Below are 23,759 nucleotides of genomic sequence, written 5' to 3' on the forward strand. Positions count from 1 at the left end.
GGTCACCCGGGCCGGGAGGAGGGGGCTCTCCGGGCGGCGCGTCCGCACAAAGCGGAGAGGACGGCGGCGGCGGCGGCGGCGTGAGGCGCGCCCCCTCCCGCGAGCCGGCGGAGCGCGCGCTCGCCCCCCGCCCCCACCCCAGCCCCCGGAGCGCCATTCGCGGAGCGGCTTACGCTAGTCGCCGGGCGTACAGCGCCCCAGCGGCCGGGGAGGTGCGCTGCCCGGCTCCCGTAAAGTTATTGTGAATGGGGAGCGGGTGACGTCAGCCCCGAATGTCAACAATGTAGCGATTGAGAGTGTGGGCGTTCCGGGGAGAGCGCGAGCCGCGCGGCGCGGAGCAAACAGCGCCGAGCCGCCGCCGCCTCAGCAGCAGCAGTAGCAGCGGCCGTGCACGCCCGGGCTGAGGTCGTACAGCGCTAACGTGAGCGGCCGCCGCCCTCGCCGCCCCGCCAGCCCACTCCCGCCGCCGCCCCGCTCTCGCTTTCTCCACAGCCTCCCCTCGTCCCTTCCCCTCCCCCTTCCCGGCGCTCCCGGGGTGCTGGGAACGAGCTGCCATGTGATGCGCGTCCCCTCAGCGAGCTTTCGGTGACCCCCGAACCGCCCACCGCGCCGGCTGCCGGGAGGGGGCTGCGGGCCGGGAAGACGCGGGGAAGAGGAGGCGGAAAAGGACGCAAACTTCTCCGGCGAGGTGAGTCCCGGGCCCCGGCGCCGGGCGGGGTGGCGGGGCAAGTTTACGGGGGGAGCGGGCGGGCGGGGAGGCGTGGGGAAGCGGCGCGGGAAGGGAGCCCCGGCTGCCGGGCGCGCGGCCGCCCTCCCCGCTTTTATGGCATTTTCTAGGAACGGGAAGGGGGTGGGAGCCGAGCCGGCAGCCGCGCCGCGCCGAATGTGCGCCCTGTCTCCCGCCCGGCTGTTTACGGCGGCCGAGGCGGCATTGTATTTTGCTCGCGTCGAAGGGTGTTTTGGAACGGCAGTGGGAGGAGGAGCAGAGGGTAATAAGTCAGGCGTGGGGAGGGCGGGCTGCAGGGAGGCGCGCGTCCGCCCAAGCCGGAGCAGCTGTCAGACCCGCGGCCCTGCCCCCGGCCCCCAGCCCGCGATCCCCGCGCCGGGCCCGGCGGCCTCCTCCTCAGCCCCCGGCGTGCGCGCCCCGGGCTGCTGCGCGAGGACCGTGGCCTCAGCGCCTTTGCGCTCAGCTGTCAGCCGCCGCCGGGTGGCCCGGACCACCGCGACCGGCGGGGAACCAAAGCCCAAGTTTAGGGTCGCGGGAAGAGGCGAGTTGGGAGCCTCGCGGCGCGGACCTGGGTGGAATCTCTCCTGGCAAAAGCTCCGGTGGTCGGAAAGCGTCCCGCGGAGCTAAGACCTAAGGGCTCCAGGCTTTTGAGAGGGAAACCTTGCACCCCCTCACCCGAAGATCCTGCGGGAAGTCAAAGTGCAGCACACCCACACATCCCTAGACTCCAGCCTCCGAGCCCCAGAAGCGTCACCCAGGTTTATGACGGGGGCACTGCCCTCCCCGTCCCCGCGCCGAGGCGCTCCATTCCCGCAGAGCTTCCCTCACCCGGCGGGTGTTCGGGAGCCCAGCGCCGCTTGAGACGGCAGCGGGCGGCGCTCACGGGCTACCCCAGGTGCCCATGAGGGGACACTGGAGCGAGCGTCTTAGCGACCTCGGCCCGGTCGAGGTTCTGCGGGAACTCCGACGTGAGGGGAAGCGGGCAGGGCCGGGTGTCAGTGTGAAGGGGCCGCACACCCCTGGCCTCGGGGGTCGCGGGCGCGCGGGGCATCCCCAGAACCCTCGCGCGCGTATGCGAGTTTGGCAACTTGAGGGAAGAAGTTCCGGCGCGGCCGCTGCCGGGGTGGTTTGTCTGTGGCCCGAGGAGGCGCGCTTCGCAGCCTGCCTGCCCGCCGGGTCACCGCCGTCGCCGTGACCCGTGGCCGCGGGGAAACGAGAGGGACGGGGCGCCCCACCCGCGAGACGGAGCCGCAGCCTCCCGGCGGGCCCGCGGGCGGCGAGATGCGGTGTTCCTGGTTTTCACCTTCGCTGTCTAGTGCTGCAGTCTCTCACACTCTGTGTAAATTTCATCTGTTGAGTGTATTTAACTAAAAAGGGTAATTACTTTGATAAAAATCCTTTCCTGCCTAGTGGGAACCTTGGCGGAGATGATGCCTAATGAGATATTTTGCTTTTGTCTTGTTTAGAGTAAAATTAGAGATGTTAACGCTGATAACGGTTTTCTCAGATCATTAAAATGTAACATGTGGGAAAGGCATGTCGGAGTTGCAAAGGCTCGGGCTGACATGAAAGAAGCTGAGCGTGAAAGGCTGCCCCTCCTTTGGGGGAGAGGGCTATTTTGGTAAGGCAGCGGGCGTCTTGCTTAAAATGTGAGATCGCCCCACCCTGGTTCTCCTGCACCTCGCGAATAAACGGCATTTTTCATTCTTGCAGGTAATAATAAACGTGAGTCAAAATGACATCTTGTTAGAATTAGTCTTTAGTCTGTAAGAGAGATTGCCAAATTCCAGCGTTGCGTTCAAACTGCTCCAGTGAAAGGTCTGTCAACATTTCCATTATAAATTCAGTTTTTCTGGAGTTTGTAATTTCACCACAAAACTTTGAGTGGCTGAGATGTTTTCCCTTCTAATGTTATGGTTTTTAAAAGAAATGCATTGATTGCCCATTTCCAGCATCTTTGCTACTCCTGAAACCTGAATGTCGTTCAGATAGGGGGAAGTCCCAGAGATGGAATACACAACCGTGGAATAAAGTATTTTTGTTAGAACATAACTTTATTGGAGCAGAGCCGTATTTTCATTTTGGATTGCGGGAGGCTTCAGGTTTGCCATTTGGTAATCATGAATGTGTTGAGCAAATTCTTCTGTCTATTCTGCAGGTAAACTGAAATGTCAGTTCGTAGTGTGTTTGCCAGAATTACATGGAGAGACACACTCCTCAGTTATGTGTGTGTCTGAACTCATAGGTAAATTACGAACGCTCCTCTTATTTTTTGGTTCTTTGTATGTTGCATGTCAGGATCTGCCATGGAGAAGAAGGGGTGAGGCCAAAGAGAGGGAGGGGATCAGGAATCACTTTCAGTATTACCAGTGCCTAGGAGGAAGCCATTTATTCTCTTTCTACTGAATTATGCCCTTTGACTCAGTATCTTCAGGCAATTCTTTTCCAGTGGCTCACCTCTGGCTGCTGTGTGAGGGGCTTAATTATTTGCAAACTGCCTTGAAATCCCTGGATGAAAGGCACTGAATAAGTGCACAGTATTGTTATTCAGATATGGAATTTAATGATCCATTAGAGTTCATCAGGAAAATGCACTTTGCAGTGATGGTAGGAAATGTTTCCACCTGATAGAGGGTAATAATAACTGCTTAAAAGTAGATTCAGATTACAGATGAGACAATTAACTCTAGCCATGTGCTCTTCAATTTGTTGCAATTCATTTTGTGATCAAAGTGAGTCAGAGAGAGCCAGATGGTCAGGTTCATGTTCAAATCTCTCCTAGGCCAGCCCTTCACTTCTGGGCCCACTGTCTGCACAGCCGACAGGACTTAGTTATTCATTAGTGCTTGTGAGCTGTTTCTCAGAATTCGTAATCGAGGCTCCGGTGATGCCAACAAAAGGGCTCACGCCAATCTACATTGTTGGGAGCAGTTTAATTTTACTTGGATTAACTCTCACTTAGTGTCTCTAGTGTGGATCCAGCCTTAACAAAAAAGAGACCCTTGTGGCTCTCTCTCTCTGCTGTGCCTGGCCCCTCTACTCTAGTTTTTGAACTTCAGTTTTCAGGGGTGTGACACCTAGCTTATTGTAAACGTAGGCTTGATTGCTAATGAATGAGAGAATACTTAGATAAATAAATCTCTTCCTGTGTGTCCAGGAGGTGAGAGCCATGACTAGCTTCATGGGCATAAGACCTGTGCAGTTACATAGGCCCCCTTCCCCTTCCCTGCTCAGAAGGACCTCATATTTGGTTTAGGGTTCTACTGTTGTCTTCCGAAATTCTTAATAATTTTTGAACAAGGGGCCCCTCGTTTTCAATTTTTCTGAGGCCCACAAATTATGTACCTACCTGGTTCTGGTGAGGAAAAGGGCATAGCGTAGAGTGGCAGGCAGCTCCTACTCAGCTTGTTGGTGGCTCTTGCCAGGGAAGAGTTGGTAGGATTACTGGCTTTGTGTTGCCACATCATTTGATTTTTCCAGGGGGAGCTGGATAATGGATATTTATGTGGAATTTCCTGATTTTTAAATATTGGCTCAAATATTTAAAAAATTTTTTGGATGAAAGCATATGTAAGAGCTAGAGCCGGCCTGCAGGCTGCTTGTCGCCTACCACTGAACAGACTGAAACATCTTTTTAGTTTAATATCTTTGTCTGTTTTCTAAAGGCCTCACATATAGTGGATGATTTGTGAATATGCACCAAATGAATGGTTACAACTATCTGGAAAATAGAAAGATGCCAAAAAACCACAACTCTAAATCAAATCAATACTGAGTCCCACTGAGGGATTGATAGCTTCCTTTTTAACAGAGAATTCAACATGAAAAGCCAAATAATTTATTACCATGGGTACAGTGTGATTCCTTGCAGGTAAATAATCCATTGCTTTTGAACCACCTGCCCTCTATTTAGTTGTTATTAACCATATGGGGTAACTTGGCTGGGTAATGCCTGAGGACCTCCATGGGAGTTTGACATTTGAGAGCACTCGCCAAAACAATAGCTTTGATTTACTGAATCTGCACCATGTGCCAGACCCAATGCTAACTACCTTACCTATTTGTACCTCATTGACTCATCAAAGCAACCTTTGAAGTAGGTGTGGTGCCCACCCATTCTGCAGACTTGGGAGAACTAACAGCATGTTAGAATGAACTTAATCTGAATATAGTATGTGTTTTCTTGACTGTCTAAAGGTTATTTCCCCATTCTGTATACACAGTCCAGCCCCGAATCAATGACTGGGCATGGTGTAGGACTGTGGCATACAGAGAACAGAAAACAATATAAAATGTAACATATTGTCAAAATCTGCAATTCAGATAGCAGACGCTATGCATCTGCCTCCCTGTTTCTCTCCTTTCTCTGTCTGGATATTGAAGAAGCTTCAGTGACATATGACTCTGTCAGAGGTGCTCACAGTTCAGAAGTCAGGGCTGGTTGCAAAAATCAAAATTTCTTTGGTAAAGAAGACAGGCTTTTGGCAGAGCTGGGGCCACTTGTGGGAATGCAGCACCCAGGCCTTGGGAATGAGGGAAAATAGCTTCTGTATTGTTAATGGCAATATATGACCTCTTTCTCCTATCTTTAAATTTTATGTAAATATTTGCAAATTGTTCAAGTCCAAACTGAAACCTGCTATGAACTAGACATTTTGTGAACTCAGTAAGATTGCCCAAAATATAACTTACCTTTCACCTTTTTTTTTTCTTTCTTTTTTTGCTTGTTTGGGATGACATTTAATTTAAAACAACAAAAAAAAAGTAGTTACTTTTTTTTCTTTTGTCAGTTCAAGGTCTTTTAATTTTTCCCCTTTTTTTTTTCTTTTTTGTTAATTTCAAATGTCAGTCTGTCTAAAACTGAAACTTAATTTTACTATCAGCATGCTACTCAGCTTCCTTAAGGCTGGAAATATTCTCTGAATCTTACTACTCTGTCCTTTCTAAGGGCCATTTCATTTCTAAAGAATATATAAGTTGAACTTCATCCTGCTAGTGACACTACTTCAAAAATCAGGCAGGAATTTTGCCATTTGTTTTTCCTTGAGCTATTTCTTTCCAAAATAATAAATCTTCCCCAATCCAAAAGCATTTCATGTCCTCCTTCATTTTAATCATTGGAATTACAGCCAAAATGCCTCTCAGCCTTCCCCAGTGACTTCATACTCACCGTTTCTCCAGCATATTCCCTGGTTGACTTCTCTTTTGTTCCTTAGCCTCATAATGAATTGCCCTTTGGTTCTGAGATGTGTCATTTTCCTCCCTGACCTTTTTGTTCTTTTCCTGAAGGCTGTAGGACATGCTGCTATTGATGTGATGAGAGCCGGCCCTTGGTTGCTAGGTCTCTCCTGTCCTGTGTCGGCTTTCATCAGCTCCTTTCCTAAGCATTTAAATCCTCCACTTTCCAGTCCTCCCGTACATCTCATTATTCTCTTCATGTGTGTCTGAGTCTGTAGCTGGCATGTGGACAAAGTCCCAGTTAGTTACTGAAGAAAGCTTTTCAAGTTTCCAAGTCTTCCATCACTCTAGTCGTGGGCCATTTTCTCTTCTTTCTCCCCTGTCACTTTCTGCAGATACTTCAGGAATTTCCTCAGGACTTTCCAGAAGTCTAACCCAAAGACGGCTTAGACCTTCACTTTGGAGTTGAAAGTTGGGAGAGCCCAGTGTGGTAATTTCCATTCCACAAGTAGGAAACAAAATGAATGTGCATGCTCAGCATCTTTCCTCAGTATTTCAGTATCCATAGATCGTTGGCTATTTTTCTTTTCTTCCTATCCTGTATTCTTCAAGCAACAGAAACTTGTGGTTAGTACAAAATGGGCCAAGTATCCAGAAATATAGCTCTTTAGCAGCAGACATCTCATTCATTCGTTAAAATTTATACTGAATATCTCTTAGGTAGCAGGCACTCCCCATAGGGCTAGTGGGGAGCAAACCCAGTCCTGGCCCCTGGTCTCAGGAAGCACATCATCTGGTAGGAAGGATGACACGGATCAGTTAGTAAAGATAACCCACTGCTCGTGAAGGAAAGGTATTCCATGCACCAGTGTCTAATGGAGGGATTTAACCTGGTCGGGAGGTTGGGGAAGCCCTCCCTGAGGAATTGTGAAGTAACCTCCCATCAGGGACAGTCCGAAACATGAGGTTCACTTTTTCATCCAGCTTCCTAATCCTATTAATTCATTGCCATCTTTGGCCCTTTGGAGTATTGCATAAACCACGCTGGAACCTCTGGGGCCATTTTTGGCAAATAATAGTTCCTGTATACAGAGTCCAGAATTGATTTATTTACCTGCGTCTTTAGAACCTGATAAAAGCAGAAGTTGTTAACTGCCAAGAGTACTGTTCATTTCCATACTTGGAAAAAATACAAGTTAACATTCTTATTTTGAACATATTTAGGGTGGTTTTGACAACATTTGAATGATCAGGAGCTACAAAGATATTCCCTCCCAGTCAGCTGATGTGTGTAAGGCCTTTGGTGAAAAAGTGAGTGTGAAGTCTGTCTGAAGCCCCTGCCACAGAGGTCACCATCCTCTGTGGCTCAAAGATGATTATTCCAAGCTTGTCCAACTCATGGCCTGCAGGCCTCATGCGTGATGAATGCAGCCCAACACAAATTTGTAAACTTTCTTAAAACATTTTGAGGTTTTTTAAATTTCTTTGTCTTCGCTCATCAGCTATTGTTAGTGTTTAGTGTATTATATGTGTGGCCCAAGACAATTCTTCTTCTTTCATTGTGGCCCAAGGAAGCCAAAAGATTGGACACATTTTATTTAGACAATTCTTAGGTATAAAATTAAGCAATTTTGACAGTATCTATTTAAAATAAATTGACTATACTGTATGCTAACATTCCTCTATTTTTTTTTCTTTGATGATAGCTAACCTGTATTGAGAGCTTCCTGTGTGTGCTGCTTATATTAACTCATGTAATCCTTAGAACAACCCAGGGCTAGGTGTGTCAGTAGAAGCTGCAGCAGAGGTGTCACGCAGCTAATGATTGGTGGAGCTGGAATTGGACAGTAGCTGTTTGATGCTGGGGACCGTTCTCTCACTCACCGTGCTGTGCCTCTTCCTTTTCCTTTTCTTCATTTGAAGTTGGAACTCTCTTTAGCAGTTCCCAGAAGTGGAAATAAAGGCCACATGATTCTAAAATATTGGATGTTTTGTTGACATCTGTCTTAAAGTTGAAAAACAATTTCTCAGTAAACCTGAGTGAATGTATCTCCTGTATTTCATTCATATGGCCCACTTTCTAATCATTGCATTCCTTAGGTTTTAGTGTCCATTTAGGCATCAGAAAGTAAAAGTGATGCATGTAAAGTCAAAAGAAGTACTAGGCATATAACTGAAATCCTATGGCTCTGTCTCCAAGGTTTACTTGTGACTCACACTCCTACCCTCTTATTAAGTGGAGGGAATTTGTTCTTTGCTTTGTGTGTATGTATGTGAGAGAGTAGGAAAAGGTGAAAGAAGCTATACCTGTAATAGGTAGAGTATTTTACCAAGGAAGAATAATTTCATTCAGAACTAATTCCATCAGAATTCCTAATTAGAAATATTAGCTGCCAGTAACAGATAAAAGTAGGTAACCTTTGTTCTCATTCTGGTCAATTTCAGGAAGAGATTATCTTGCCAGATTAGCATGTTGCAACTCTCAACTGGAGATTTGAATGGTTCTAAAGGACTCAGGCAGTTGGCATGGCAGTAACCCTCAGTTACCTCAGGTTTGCAGGGTCACTGTTTAGAATGCTGACTCAGCTCTGCCTGGGCCAGACACCCAAGTTGTCATCTTTAGTCAAGAGACATCATTCTCAGGAGCCACTTGAAACATTAAGCACACATTTGAAGCTCAGTTTGGGAAATGATCAAGTGTATGAATGTATAGTACTGTGCTATTTTTCAGCATTTAGTTCAAATTTTGGAGAAGGCTAAATGGGAGATGCTTAGTGTGTCAGTGTTGGAGGTTTTAAGTGATTTAAAAAATCAAGCAGATGAGTGCATAAAGATTTCTATGCAAACAATGATGAGCTTAAATTAAAGCTGCTGATTTAGTGTGAGAATTACTTGCATTGATTTGTAGAATATCTATATGGGTTCAAGATTCTATATTATGCAAATGAATAAGCCCTGAAGAGTCAAACTGAAAAAAAAAAATTAACTGTGAAAGATATTATTACCCATTCAGCAAGAGGAAAATGTAGACATATTTAGAGTTAACTCTTCCTTTTCATACAGTTCTTGGGAAGAGAAGTGCCAGGGATGATGGTCTGTGTCCCAGATGTAAAGAAGCGAGGCATAGTTTGCAGTCAGTTCCCCCATCCTCCTTCTGTCCTCACTTCTTTGTTCTGTGCTCTCTTACCTTTTGGCCACCCAGTCCCCTCAACTAGTTCTTGTCCTTTCCCTTCCAAAACCAATCTCAGAGAAGGATTTTATGAACACAGTTTTACTAATATATAAATAACTGAGCATAATTAGTGCATTACTTTTTTGAAGGATCAGTGTATTAATAGACAAAGCCAAAGAAGTAAAACCCTAAAGGTAAAAACAATAGAATTTCGCACACTGGTAACCTGGCGATAGGAGACCATTTCTGAATGAAGAGAGGGCTGTTCATAAATAAACGCAACCCTGAACAGAGAATATAGGCAAATGGATTACAGGATATAATTGTAGTAATATTAAAAATATAGAGGATGATTTTTAATAATACATTTGTCAGTGAGCATCTCTCGCCTCTTGCCATACATTGGCTTTGATCACATAAACCTCTATAGCAAGATGCTGTGTTTTTAAACATTTAAACAAAGCTTTGGGGAAAGCCATTTGGCTTATGATTAGGGATTTTTGTTATTCAGTAGCAGTGAACCTGAATCTATTATCCTTGAATGATGAATTTTAAAAGAAAAAGCAGTGGATCCAACTTTATTTACCTCCCCACCCCAATTTTACTGATAAAAATTAAATGGATAAATTTATTTCAAAATAGGTGTGTTCCAATTTTGACATATGAAAAGCATAGTGGTGAGTTATAAAAACATGGAGTTGGTTGATTAATGAAAATGTACTTATTTTAGATAGAGTTATTGCTAGGTTGTTGCCTGGATGCAGAGTCTGAACCCCCTTCAGTCCCACCTCTCCCCCACCTTACCCTCCTCCAGCAACCATGCTATGTTGAGTTGATGGCTCCATCTAGTGCCAGTCTGTGGTACTGTCTTTCAGGACTCCTCACTGTCCCTGGTTCTCTTGCTGTGTGGTGGGTCACCTCTAGAGCGGGATATGATGAAGAGTCCTCTTTCTCTGGGAACACACAGTCTCCTGGGGGACTGCCCTCTAGTTCCTACCTCTCCTTTGTTTTTGCGGTATAGTTATACCTCCATGTCTTTCTCCCAGACTTAATTTCTTTGTTTCCCTCTCTCTAGTACCTGCTGTTTGTACTTCTTTCTCCTCTTTTTTTCTTTTCCAACTCTCAATCAATTTTTTTGGAGCAAAAAAAAAAAAAGGAAAGAGAAAAGAAAAAAATCAGAGCTCACAACTGGTAAGTATAAAGATTTTTTCTAGCAATACATTACACCAAAGTAAGAGAATTCCATGCATTTTAAATGAAACTAATGATTTAAACCATATTAAAGAACCAGAGTGACCCTAAAGTTGAAGACAAAGTCTCACTTAGAAGACTGTGTCCCTTCATCTTCCTGTAATTAGACATTTCCCCCAAACACAGTTAATTAAAATTTTTTCTTTTGATTGATTTTGGAACTATCATTGTATTATTTTCTACTTTATAAATTTAATCTCTCACTCATAATGTAAGTTCAAGACATTTTCATGGACTATCCAGGAATGCTAGTTCATTGGCCTGGCCCTGTTTCCATGGGGGAATGTATTCTCAGTTTCAGATAACCAGTTTTCCTGCAGATTTTTTGGGTCCCGTATGAAATGAGAACAGAGATGAATGAGAGGCATTGTCAGACAAAGCCTGACACGTGAGATCTGAGTTAGTGTACAGGTTTTAAGTCTCCTACATTAAACAATACATTTTAAATTTCCACTTATGTTAAGCATCTTGATATTGTGGGTTTGAAAGTAAGTCCCCTCTGAAAAACAGGAACTGTGCTTGTCTGTTACCAGTTCTTGTGGTCGATATGGTAACTATTTTGATTTTTCAGAAGGGAAGAAGAGCAGTTAAATCTAGTTAAAATTAAAACCAGTTAAAATTAACTGGCTCGTGAGATTTCAGTGCAGCTGTTCCACACAGCAACACTGAGAGTGAGTTGTTTGTTTATTATCATGATTAATTATTAGTTGTTACTTTTTGAACAGTGGCATATTTATATTTTTGGTCTACCCTTGGAAAATAGAAACTGCAAGCGTAGAGAGGTTCCCGTTTGCTAATTTGCATGTACCCTGTTTTTGTTTTTGCCGGGTAGGTGTGTGCACCTCATGTATGTGAGAGTAATTTAGCATGTCAGCACTTTCCTACCAGCAACGCTTGCTGACTCATGCAGCTGTTGTAGCGCTCAGCTGGCCGCACTGTAAACTGCCCATAGTACCAGCACTGCCCTTGGAAAGCACCAGGCTGCTGGGCTGATTAGCTCCTAGGATGCTATTTTCAGCTCTGTGGTCACTGCTGAACTGGGTCCCTGTCTTCTGCCAGCAGCTGGACACAGCTTTCTGGTTGCAGGGGAGCAAATTGGACACATTTCTACCTTTGTAGGGACTGCATAAAGATTCATAGCGTTTCTGGATATGCCTCAGGAAAACCGTCTTGTGTTTTTTTTGTGTGTGCGTTTGTGTTGTTGTTGTTTTGCTTCACTTTATTTTCTGGGAATATTTAAGGGGAGAGGCAAAAGGGACTGATAATAAGTGAAAAGGGAATGTGCTGTTATTTTGTTCTTAAGACCAGGAGTATTCACAAATCTTTAACTTGGGCTTTTTTGGTGTAACTGAAACCTGACCCACTTCTCCTTCAGTGCAAAGCCGCGTGTCCTGAGTAAGGAAGCAGGCTGAGGGTGCAAGTGACTAGCCTGACATTGTTTTATGTGGCTCAAGTCCCTAAGCGATGACAGCTTTTGTTTATATCCGTTGCCTGTTATTGAGGTTAAAACAAAACAAAACAAAACAAAAAACTTGACCTCAGGTCATTTTAAAGCTAGCATGTATTTTCAGAGATGATTTCACTGTTTGTTTTCAGAGTTCCGTTTTGCTTATTTTCATTGGAAAGTGTGAAATGTTGCTTTTTTTGAGACTTCTAAATAAACTTCCTTTTGTAGATACAAGTTGATCCAATCATCGTAAACTGTCTTGAAAAGGATGATTAAAGTAAGATCAGCTGGGGAAGGGAAAGCTTTGCACACATTTGAGGAGTTTGCCTCCTTTTTCTTAAGTTTCAATAAGCATTCTGAAGCAGATTTGACCAGTAATAAAGAAAAGCCGCAGTGACTGTGTGTAACATGATGTTGATGGAAGTTCTTGGTTTCCGCCGATACAGATGACTCATCAGTATCAATAGAATTGTGACTTCTAATAATAACACAGTGCAAGACCTTCAAAACATGTGGTTTTAGCCCTTGCTCTTAGTGAAAGGTTGGAAAATATTAGTTTGAGCTTTTTAAAAAAAAAATCTCTTGATTTTGCCCAAGTATAAAGTTGTTTTTTATAGGAATGATGATCTCCCTATGTTTTCTCATCTTACTGTTTTTAGTTTCATTATTATTAAGGAGCCAAACTCATATCATTTCATCGTGTAGAAATCTCTGCACTAAGCATCTCCTGTCAGGGCTGTGTTTGAGGGAAATGTGGCTGAAAAGCAAATCTTCCCTGAATGCAGAAAGGAAAACACTCGTGCGACAATAGTCTACTGAGTTGCATGCCACCTACACAGCATCTATTGCGGAGGGCTGTGGTATTGCTGAGTAGCCCCATAGCCCTGTGAGTCATTGTCAAAGGATTCCACGAGGAAGGTTAACAGAAAATGCGAGTCAGAGGAAACAGCAGAGTGGAGCAGCTAGCTCAGGAAGAACTGTGCTACCTGCTGAGCGGCTGTCCAAATGTCACCAGGAGTTCAGGTTTACATTCATCCTTTTGCAGCCCATTTCCATGTGTCTACATATGGGGACATTGTTTTTTGTTTAGTTTTAGTTGGTTGTACTGCAGTTTGGCCAGACTCTCAGAGATTACTATCTTAGCTCTGTATCACAGTGCTCTCACCCCAGAGCCCTTGCTTTGTGTATTTTGTAGTTAGAGGAACTGAAGTTCCAGACTATAAGACAAACATGTATATTTGTATCATCTTTTTCTTTCTACATGCTTAACTTTTTATTTGTTTATTTTTTGAGATGGAGTCTTGCTCTTTCAAGCTGGAGTACAGTGGCGTGATCTTGGCTCACTACAACCCCTGCCTCCCAGGTTCAAGCAATCCTCTTGGCTCAGCCTCCTGAGTGCATGTCACTATGCCTAGCTAATTTTTGTATTTTTAGTAGAAATGGGATTTCTACTAAACCAGTAGTAGCCTAGTCTGTTGGCCAGGCTGATCTCTGGTCTCAAACTCCTGACCTCAAGTGATCTGCCCACCCCAGCCTCCCAAAGTGCTAGGATTATAGGTGTGAGCCACCATGCCCCGCTCAGACCTACAAAATTCTTACATGATAGTACGAAAGTTAAAAATTCATGAGGAGTCTTTCACTTATTGTTGGGAGGAAAAAAGAGAGTAGGACTTCTGTTCACTGAGTGGTAACTATGGAGAATGAGAAAACAAGCCCCAAGTGGTAGAAGATGTTTGTGGCACATAAATAATACTGGTTCAGCATACATATGAATCAATAAAAAAGTCAGATAACCAAAAAGAAAAATGATACTATACATTCATATTCTTAAACATGCATTTCACAAAGGAAAAAAACCAATTGCTAGTAAAGATATAAAAAGATGCACTCAGCCTCATTAATAAGCAAACATATGCAAATTAAAATCATAGTAACAGACAATTACACACTCTCTGGCAGAAATTTTAATACCTGACAGTACTGTGTAAAGATGTGGATGAATGGGAGTTTTTGTATTTAGCTGACAGGAGTATAACTTGGTACAATTGCACTGGAAAACAGTTTGCTATTAACCTAACCAAGTTCAACCTGCAAATAACTTACAGCACAACCATCTTACCCCTAGGTATGTATCTAAGAAAAATTCTTATCTATATGCTTTAAGAAACATGGACAAAACAAAAAATAGATGCTGGCAAGGTTATAGAGAAAGAGGAACACTTATACACTGTTGGTGGGAGTGTAAATTAGTTCAACCATTGTGGAAGACAGTGTGATGCTTGATCAAAGACCTAAAGACGGCATACCATTCAACCCAGCAATTTCATTACTGTGCATATACCCAAAGGAATATAAATTATTCTGTTATAAAGACACATACGTTCACATATGTTCACTGTAGCACCATTCACAATAAGCAAAGACATGTAATCAACCTAAATGCCCATCAGTGATAGACTGGATAAAGAAGATGTGGTACATACACCATGGAATACTATGCAACCTTGAAAAAGAATGAGCTCATGTCCTTTGCAAGGACATGGATGGAGCTGAAGGCCATTATCCTTAGCAAACTAACACAGGAACAGAAAACCAAATACTGAACATTTTCACTTACAAATGAGCTAAATGATGAAAACACCTGGACACATAGAGGGGAACAGCAAACACTGAGACCTATTAGAGGGTGGGAAGAGGGAGAGGATCAGGAAAAATAACTAATGGATACCAGGCCTAATACCTGAGTGATGAAGTAATCTGTACAGCAAACCTCCATGACAAAAAGTTTTCCTATGTAACAAAGCAGTACATATACGTACCCCTGAACTAAAAAGTTTAAAAATGGGCAAAAATATTCAAAGCAGCATTGTTTATAAGAGCAAAACACTGGAAGCAACCCAAATAAATGCCCATCATCAACCTGAGATTGAATCAGCACATTTTGCTATGAGGTGTTTATACACTGTGATACTATTTGGCAATGAAAAATCAGCTAGTAAAAACACTTATAGAAGGGTGTGGACAGACAGCATTTCTTGGTGGTCAAGAATAAGGATTGTGCCTGGGTCTGTGTGACCTTTGATGAATTTCTGGACTTCAGTAAATCTTAGTTTTCTCATCTGTACATCAGGGAAAATGATGTCTATCTGGTAGGGTTGTTGGGAAATTTAAATGAGTTAATATTTGTGACATGTTTAGGAGAATGATTGGCAGGTAATACATTCTGTGTTTGTTAAAAATGCATCAAAATGGATGAATCTTACAAACATAATGTTGAAAGAAGCAAGATAGAATATGTACAGTGTGGTTCTATTCATGTAAAGTTCAAAAGCATGCAAAACTAAAACTGTTTAGGGATGCATACATAGATGGCAAACCTATAAAGAAAATTAATATGATTGAATACAGTTCTCACAAAAATCAGTGACAATCATATTAAATCATATTAATTTTCTGTATAGTTTTACCATACATAGATGGTAAAACTGTAAAGAAGTGACGGAGTGAGTATGGTGGGAAAGGGGCTCACTGAGGGCCCCTCCAGAGGTGACAGAGTGGGTATGATGGGGAAGGGGCTTCCTGGGGCTTCTGAGGTCCTGGCAGTGTTTTAGCTCCCAATCTGGACAGTGGTCTCAAGGATGTTCTTTTTTATAATTGTGTTAAAAACTGTATTTTTTTATATGTGTGTGACCTATTAGATAATAAACATTTTAAAGGATTTGAGTTGTTATAGTAGCAATATGGCATTAAGTAGGAATAACTGTAAATTCCTACATTTGAATTAAAAAATAATCGTTCAAGTGCAGATTAGAACACTTGCTTGGTATTATTTCCTTTACAACATTGTGAGCCACCAGCGCAATGTGATTCTTACAGAGGGTGACACCTCCTTGTGGCCACATTCAGAGAGCTGTCCCCTTTAGATCAGGGAATGTACTTTGCTCACTAGACCAGCTACTCCCAGGTCTAGATGTCCCATGTGTACAATGCTATGTCTTGTTCCAGGGGGTTTATTTTAAGAAAGATTTTGACCACAGAGGGAGCATTTTCAGTGATAAAGATGTTTAGGGGTCTGGAAACCTATCAGTTCTAAGAGTGGCCAAAGGAAGTGGGGATTTTCAACATGGAGAAGAGGAGATGTCCGGAGAGAAAGAGTGTCTTCCATCACTAGAAGCAGAAGCAGCAGCAGCCTTTCTTTGTTGCTATTCAAGCCCCCTCTGCAATGTCTACCCTTGGAGGCACATTTCAACTCCTGGATACTGGAGATGCCCAAGCAGAGGCTGTGGGACTCCCTTAGACTCAACTGAGGCCAAGATACCCACCACCTGGTCACTGGGCTGCATCAGCATCACCTGGAGCTTCTTAGTCTCTCAGGAACTGAGGTGGTTCAGGCCAGTTGTCCTGGCACTTAAGGAGGTGAGGCTACACTTGAGGCTAGCCTGGGTAATGTAAAAAAAAAAAAAAAAAAAAAAAAAATGCCTCTCATTCATTTAAAAAAAAAATTGAAAAAAAAAGGGAAGAAAGAAAGGGAGAAAGAAAGGGAGGGAAGGAGGAAATTAGTCTCTCTCAGGCCCATCTACATCTACTGAGTCCGAATCTGTAATTTTTCAAGATGCCCTGGGGACTCAAATACACATCAAAATTTGAGAGGCACTGGGCTAAATGTCTCTAAGATCCCTAATGATGCTTAAGATTTAATAATTTTATAGAATAAACTGTATAAGCAAGTGAAAACTGCCAGTTCATACGGTGACATTATCAATTTAAAACACCTTGGGATGTTGCATGTTCATAAAACCATATTAAGTATTTGTTGCTAAATTAGTTTTAAATTGTCTGTTTTCCCCCTAAAGTCAAAGTTAGGTTGCCTGTGTATTTGGGCACCTATAAAAATTATTGTACAACATTGTTGCATTTTCTTCTTTTTAACATATAGGACTAGATTTTTGCTTTAAAATTCTTCATTAATGTCTTTAAATTTTTCTTCTATATTCATTAAAAATTCAGAAGCAGATTAGGATTCTAAATACCTGTTAAGAATACTCAAAAGGGATATTTAAATAATAAATACATCTCATAATACGTTGGTTTTATAGTTAGCATATTTTTTCTTCTGTATGTGGATATTTTGACCTTATGTGGACCTTTGAAGTCTAAGTATTTTATAATGATTCTCCACAATACCCCTTATCTTTTAGATTCTAGATCTGAGATAAGGCAAGTAAAATAGTTTTGCTTTTTCCTCCCTCAAAAGATCATAACTAACTTAAGCTCATTTACTTTTTCCTTAATATTTTGCGAATTATTCTTTTAACCTATGAAGTTCGAGTGGAATCCATGATTCATTTACTCTTTTCCCCTTCGTATAATTAGTCACTTGTTCTTTTGATGCTCCTAGAAAAACTAATATTCAAGGTGCTAGTCATAAAATTCCAAAATGATTAAATGATTTAAAATCAGTTCTTAAATGACTTAAAGTCAGAGATAAAATATGCTTTACTATACAGTAAAAATGGAGAAAACGTCTCATAAATAGAAGATGTTCTTTAAGGCTTTGTAACCATGAGTTATTTTATTTAAGCATGTGTTACCAGATCTGTTTTCTTGTGGTACAAAAGACCAAGAAACTGTACTTTGACGGTTGGCTTAGATAGTATTTGCTGTATATATGTCATCTAGATAAGATAATGTATGACAGAGGGCTTTATAAAATGATAAAAGTACTGTAGACATTTTAATAACTTTTGTATACTATAATTATATTTACACTTTATCATAGTTCCCTCTATTTTATAAGACTGACTTAAAAAAATTCTAAATTCTGCCTCACTGAGATTCTTAAAGTTTTAATTTCTTTTTTGAGACAGAGTTTCACTGTTGTTGCCCAGGCTGGAGTGCAATGGCATGATCTTAGCTCACCGCAACCTCCACCTCCCGGGTTCAAGTGATCCTCCTACTTCAGCCTCCTGAGTAGCTGGGATTACAGGCATGCACCACCATGCACTGTTAATTTTTTGTATTTTTAGTAGAGACAGGGTTTCTCCATGTTGATCAGGCTGGTCTCTAACTCCCGACCCCAGGTGATCTGCCTGCCTCAGCCTCCCAAAGTGCTGGGATTACAGGTGTGAGCCACTGCTCCCAGCCATGTTTTAATTTCTTAATCCATAAATGATTGTGAACAAATGTTATCACTCTCTACCATATTAGTAATTGGCTGTAACATGAAATACTAGACTTCTTATCCAGAATTCTTATTGACTTCATGCATTCATTTATTCATAGTGAATATATGTGGAGCACTTCCTGTGTGCAAAGCTGTAGGCTGGGTTTTCCAGAAAGGACATAAAATGAATAATGCAATCCCAGTGTCCAAAGAGTTTATAGCTTTATGCCTTTGGTCCTGATAAAAGAATCTTATGAATTTATAAATTTTAAATTTATAATTTTAGAAATCATAACATCTTACTAGATTTTTGATTGTGAAATCACCGTTTAAAATATTGGGTATGTAATAAGAGATTGATGTTGAACTTAATAGCTGTTGGAAAACAATTGCTTGAAGTATATTCTTCTATTTAAAAATAATTTTGTAGAGACAGACAAGGTCTCACTGTGTTGGCCAGTTTGGTCTCAAACTCCTGGCCTCAAGTGATTGTCCTACCTTGGCCTCCCAAAGTGCTGGTTTTACCAGTATTCCCTGATTTTTGTTGTTGTTGTTGTTGCTGGGATCTCACTCTGTTGCCCAGGCTGGAGTATAGTGGCATGATCTTGGCTCACTGCAACTTCCACCTCCTGGGTTCAAGCGATTCTCCTGCCTCAGCCTCCTGAGTAGCTCAGATTATAGGCATGTACCACCATGCCCAGCTATTTTTTGTATTTTTAGTACAAACGGGGTTTGACCAGGCTGGTTGCAAACTCCTGACCTCATGATCCACCTGCAGTGTCTCCCAAAGTCCTGGGATTACAGACGTCAGCCACATAATTTAGGAGCAAGATTTTTAAGAGCAAGATTTAGGAAGATTACTGCCTATCCCTATAGGGTTTATTGGATTTTGGATTTTTCTTAATGGTTTGAAATCATATGTTCTAGTTTGAACTCAGCCTGCACTGTCGAATATGGTAACTACCAGCCACATGTGGCATTTGAACATGTGAAATGTGGTTGAGATGTGCTGTGCAATACACACCAGATTTCAGATTTCAAGGATTTATTACACAAAAAAAGATATAAGATATCGCCTTAATAATTTTTACTATGTTGATTACATGTTGAAATGATATTTTACATATATAGGATTAAGTAATATTAAGATACATTTGACCTGTTCCTTTTTACTTTTTATTTAATGTGGATACTAGAAATAAAATTATATGTGGCTCACCTTATACTTTGATTTCAAAGTGCCGGTTTCTTCTCTGAAGTCTAGAGTGATTGAGAGCTCTCGGAGAAAAGAAGATCAGAGCTTAACAGAGAGTTTTAGAGATGAGATGCCACCAACAGAATCCACTTACTTGAAGAAATCCCAGTCAGCACCTTTGCCCTACTTTTGGAGATTCCTGCTTTATTGAACCCACAAAATAGAGCATGGGTAGCAAGCATTTAATATCTACAATGTACAGAACATTGACGGGGAATTAAAATAAGTATCACACAGATCCCTGCCTTTAGGGAAAAAAAATTTGGCCTACTGGGGAAGCAGGATACAAGCACATGAGTTATTAAATCATGGCTTGAAAGATACATAGCTGTTCGATGCTCAGATCCAAGGTTGTTGCAAACGGATAGTCAAGGCACTAAACAAAAAAGTGCTTCAAAGGAAGGAATGGTCTCCATGGCCTGGAAAGGTCTCCATTTATGCCCTGGAAGGGTGTCCCACCAGAGGAACGACTTGGCTGGACACTGATGAGTGGGTAGGATTTCAATGGATGAGAGAAAGGGGGCATGGCCAGGTAGGAGACAAGGTAGAGTGGGAAGGAGGATGAAAACATGGGCAAGCACAGAACAGTTGAGAGGTCAATGAGACGAAGAGATGGCTGAGCCAGAGGACTGAACTGTGACGTATGAGTAGAATCATTCTCTAGTCCACTTATTATTCAAGCTTTAATCTTTGACATCATCTCTATAATATTATTTATCTTAGAAGCTCGTTACCAAGTGTCTCAAAGCAGAGGTTAGGGCAGGACACTTTAACTTTGGGTAGAATGAATGTTGCATACCTTTAATTGTTAGGAAGTTCTTTAAATAGCAAAACTAGTAGTATTATCTTGCCAGTTATGTTTATACTAACATTTGTATAGAACCACATAACTTTAAAGACTTGTTGGATAAGTACATTATTAGTATTCAGGTAATAGTGCTAAGCATTTGTAAATTCTTCTTGCTTAAAATGCCTTCAGTGTTGTGTCATTTGATCTTGCCCATTGGCTCCATCTTATAGAATTGGAAGCCAGGGAAGCTAAGATTGAATAATTAATGGTAGAATCTGGAATTTGAACCTAGATCTTAAGCTTCTTCCATTTTACTGTGTGGAACACTCTAATTTTCATTCCTGTAAGTCTGTTTCTTAAGAGAAGCTGATTAATTTTATCTTATTTTTAATTGAATGATAATATACATAGAGAAAAGTATGCATATAGCATATATTCATCTTACTGATGAATTTCCACAAAGTGAACACACTGTTATAAGCAGCTCCCAGATTAAGATACAGCATTATCAGTGCCCTAGAAATCCCTCAGGCTCCCTTCCAGTAACTGCTACACCTGTGGTAGCCACTACTCTAACTTTGGAAAGCATACATTTGCTTTGCCTGTTTTTGAACTTCATATCAGTGGATATATAGAATGTACTATTTTGTGCCTGACTTCTTTCATTCAGTAGTATGCTCAGTTCACTCATATTGTGTATGACACTGTATTGACTATGGTAGTTGGTTTTGCATTCTCCGTGCTCTATAATAATATATTGTGTGATTATACCACTATTAATTTGTGTAGTTTCCAGTTTGGGACCATTATGAGTAGAACTGCTACATACATAATAGAACATATCTTCAGGTGAACACAAATTTGTGTTGGGCATATTTAGGAGTTAAATCAGGAAAGTGGTGTAATTTTTAAATTATCTTGTAGATGAGGCTTAAATTTGACTTTCTAATAGTCTTTTGAAGAAAAGCGAAAACTTCAAATTGTTGATATCTTGAATAGTATATCCAAATAAATACTAAGGCAGCCATTACAGAAGGGTCCAAGGTGGAGGAATTTTAATGCCCTAACACGTTTTTTCAAGGGAGGATGAAAATAATCAATCCTTATATAGAAAGAATTTGAAAGGGTTAGGATATTAAAATGCTGAATTTATATCACTCAGATTTCTCTTACAGTTATTTACTTTTTTCTCCAAGAGAACTTTTAGCAGGTAATAGTGGAAAACTAAAGTGTGATTGGTACTAAAATGACCATTGTACCAGTGTATAATAAGTGATGAACACTGGGGAGTGTATTTACTGGGAAGTAAGAAAACGGGGTTGGGGTAAATGGCAGGAAGGTAAATTCCAAAATCTATAATGCAAGCTACAGTTCTCACAATTTTACTGAAATTTCCCCTCTCTCTCACTCCTTTGGTTAGGGTAATCTGCAGGCAACAGAATTTGCATTCTTGTAAAGAAGGCAATTAAAAATACCATAACTTGTTTTTAGAAAAAAATCTTAAAGTAGACATTTATCCAGAGGCAGCCTGTCTGAACAAAATGTAGTTCTAGAATTTGTCAATATGGAAGACTTCAGAGTCTATCTTTAATGTTTGTTAACATTAATGGTAATCATTTAAAGGTGTGTGTTTTATATTTAGATTTAAAAGTGTTGTTGAACTTGAGCAGACTAGGCAGAGAAAGAAATCCTCCACTTTTTCTGTGCTCTGATTCAGGATGGCCCTGGGCATGTTTCATGGGAAATGAGAATATGTGAATAAACACTCTCATAGTTTCTTGGGCCTCAATGAAAAGAACATTGTTACCATTTTTAGTCATAAAATTCTTTCAGAGTAGGAAATATAATATTAATTTAGAACATGGATGTCATAGATGAAACATTTTACACATGTATTGCTGTGGTAAACATTCCTTGCATTTGTTGAAAGCTCCTCCTTGGTTTTATGAAGTTAGTGAACTGTGACTACTCTGACCTCCAGATACTGGGTGTATTTGGACTGTGAAAGTAGGTTTAAAAGTTATATTTTTCTTTAATGCCCATTGATGATTTCTTTTTCTTTTTCTGTTTTCCTTTTCCTTTTCCTTTTTCTTTTCTTTTTCTTTTTTTTCTTTTTTTTTTTTTCTTTTTTTTTTTTTGAGAGGGAGTCTAGCTCTGTCACCCAGGCTGGAGTGCAGTGGCACAATCTTGGCTTATTGCAACCTCTGCCTCCTAGGTTCAAATCATTCTCCTGCCTCAGTCTCCCAAGTAGCTGGGACTACAGGCACATGTCACCACACTTGGCTAATTTCTTTTGTGTTTTTCGTACAGACAAGGTTTCACCATGTTGGCCAGGCTGGTCTTGAACTCCTGACCTCAAATGATCTGCCTACCTTGGCCTCCCAAAGTGTTGGGATTACAGGCATGAGCCACTGCACCCGGCCTGATGATTTCTTTAGGATCATACATTGTGGTTAGAACGATAATGTCCTTTGGAGGAACGTGGGTGGAGCTGGCGGCCATTATTCTTAGCAGAAAGAGAAAACCAAATATCACATGTTCTCAGTCACTATACAGGAGCAAAATGATGAAAACACATGGACATAAAGAGGGGAACACCAGGCTCTGGGGCCTACTGGAAGGTAGAGGGTGGGAGGAGGGGGAGGAGCAGAAAAAAAACAACTATCAGATACTAGGCTTAGTACCTGGATGACAAAATAATCTGGACTACAAAGTCGCATGACATAAGTTACCATATCACAAATCTGCACAGGTACTCCTGAAGCTAAAAGTTAAACAAGTAAATAATAAAATATTTTACATTTATTAAAAAGTTATAAAATGATTGTATTTTAAAAGCAAAAAAAAAATAAATTTTGGTTAGAATTTGAGCTTATTCCATTTTTCTTCTAATTTTCCAAATTAAATATAAAACAAGAACATGCCAGGTAGCGGGAGGGAGGGGAGAAACCAAATGATTTTCAAATGATATTTGAAGAGCAACTGTGTTCTGTCACAATTTACAGTGCAGGTGCATTTTAATTTAACTGCTTTAAATAATGATAAAAATTGTTCAGTTAGAACAAAGAAAAGTTTTAGAAGTGATTTGTGAACAGTCATTCTTAATTTTTTTCCTGTTTTCTCTCAACTTATTTGAGTTGCATGAATTTCTGAAGCAGTCCCTTCAAATGACCCTGTTCCAAACATGTGAATTGCATTCATCAACAAAATCTAGGCTTTTCCTTTGTAGAACAATGGGGTCACAGAGCGAGGGGTCTTTTCTTTGTCTAGCCTGGTGCCAAAGCAAAGAGTAATCCTCCCTGCGTTTGGACCCAGTGACATGTTTCCATTTGTCATTGAACACTAGGGGGAGGAACTGCAGTCTCTGAGGTACCCCCGCTTGGTCCTCACCCTCTGCCAGAGGATTTGCTGCTTCAGCCTCTTCAGTGCCCCAGATACTTGATGCCAAGATCATGCACTTATGCAGCCAGTTATCAGAGTTGTGTGGGTGACTTTAGAGGTGTCTCCCCTTAGCTTAGCAGTGAGTCTCAATGACAGAATCTAAATAACACAGGTTACTCACCACGAGTTAAAGATTTTTTTTCCCTTTTCACATTGATGTTTCTGATATAGTTTTATACGTTAGCTGATTGTGTGTGCGTACTTTGTGGCTGCCAGAATGCAGCTGGAAAGTGTGTGGGGGTTGTCTGCTTCCTCTGAGGCTGCTACAGGTGGTCAGGTGGGGGCGGCCATGATAAAGGTACAGCACCCACTTCCGCCAGCTTGTCTTGTGAGTC

At 41.5% G+C, this 23,759-nt stretch overlaps 1 protein-coding gene across 2 annotated transcripts in view; it reads left to right on the forward strand.

The window, feature by feature from the left end:
* The first annotated feature begins 290 nt into the window (after positions 1-290).
* BACH2 (BTB domain and CNC homolog 2) overlaps positions 291-23,759 on the forward strand; it is a 357,156-nt gene continuing 333,687 nt past the window's right edge. For both annotated transcript variants that reach the window (XM_074397694.1, XM_074397693.1), the window contains exon 1: positions 291-688. The gene's annotated coding sequence lies outside the window, so the exon portion shown is untranslated. The remainder of the gene's footprint in view (positions 689-23,759) is intronic.

Source organism: Saimiri boliviensis, chromosome 4, assembly GCF_048565385.1.
Source record: "Saimiri boliviensis isolate mSaiBol1 chromosome 4, mSaiBol1.pri, whole genome shotgun sequence".
Classification (NCBI taxonomy): domain Eukaryota; kingdom Metazoa; phylum Chordata; class Mammalia; order Primates; family Cebidae; genus Saimiri; species Saimiri boliviensis.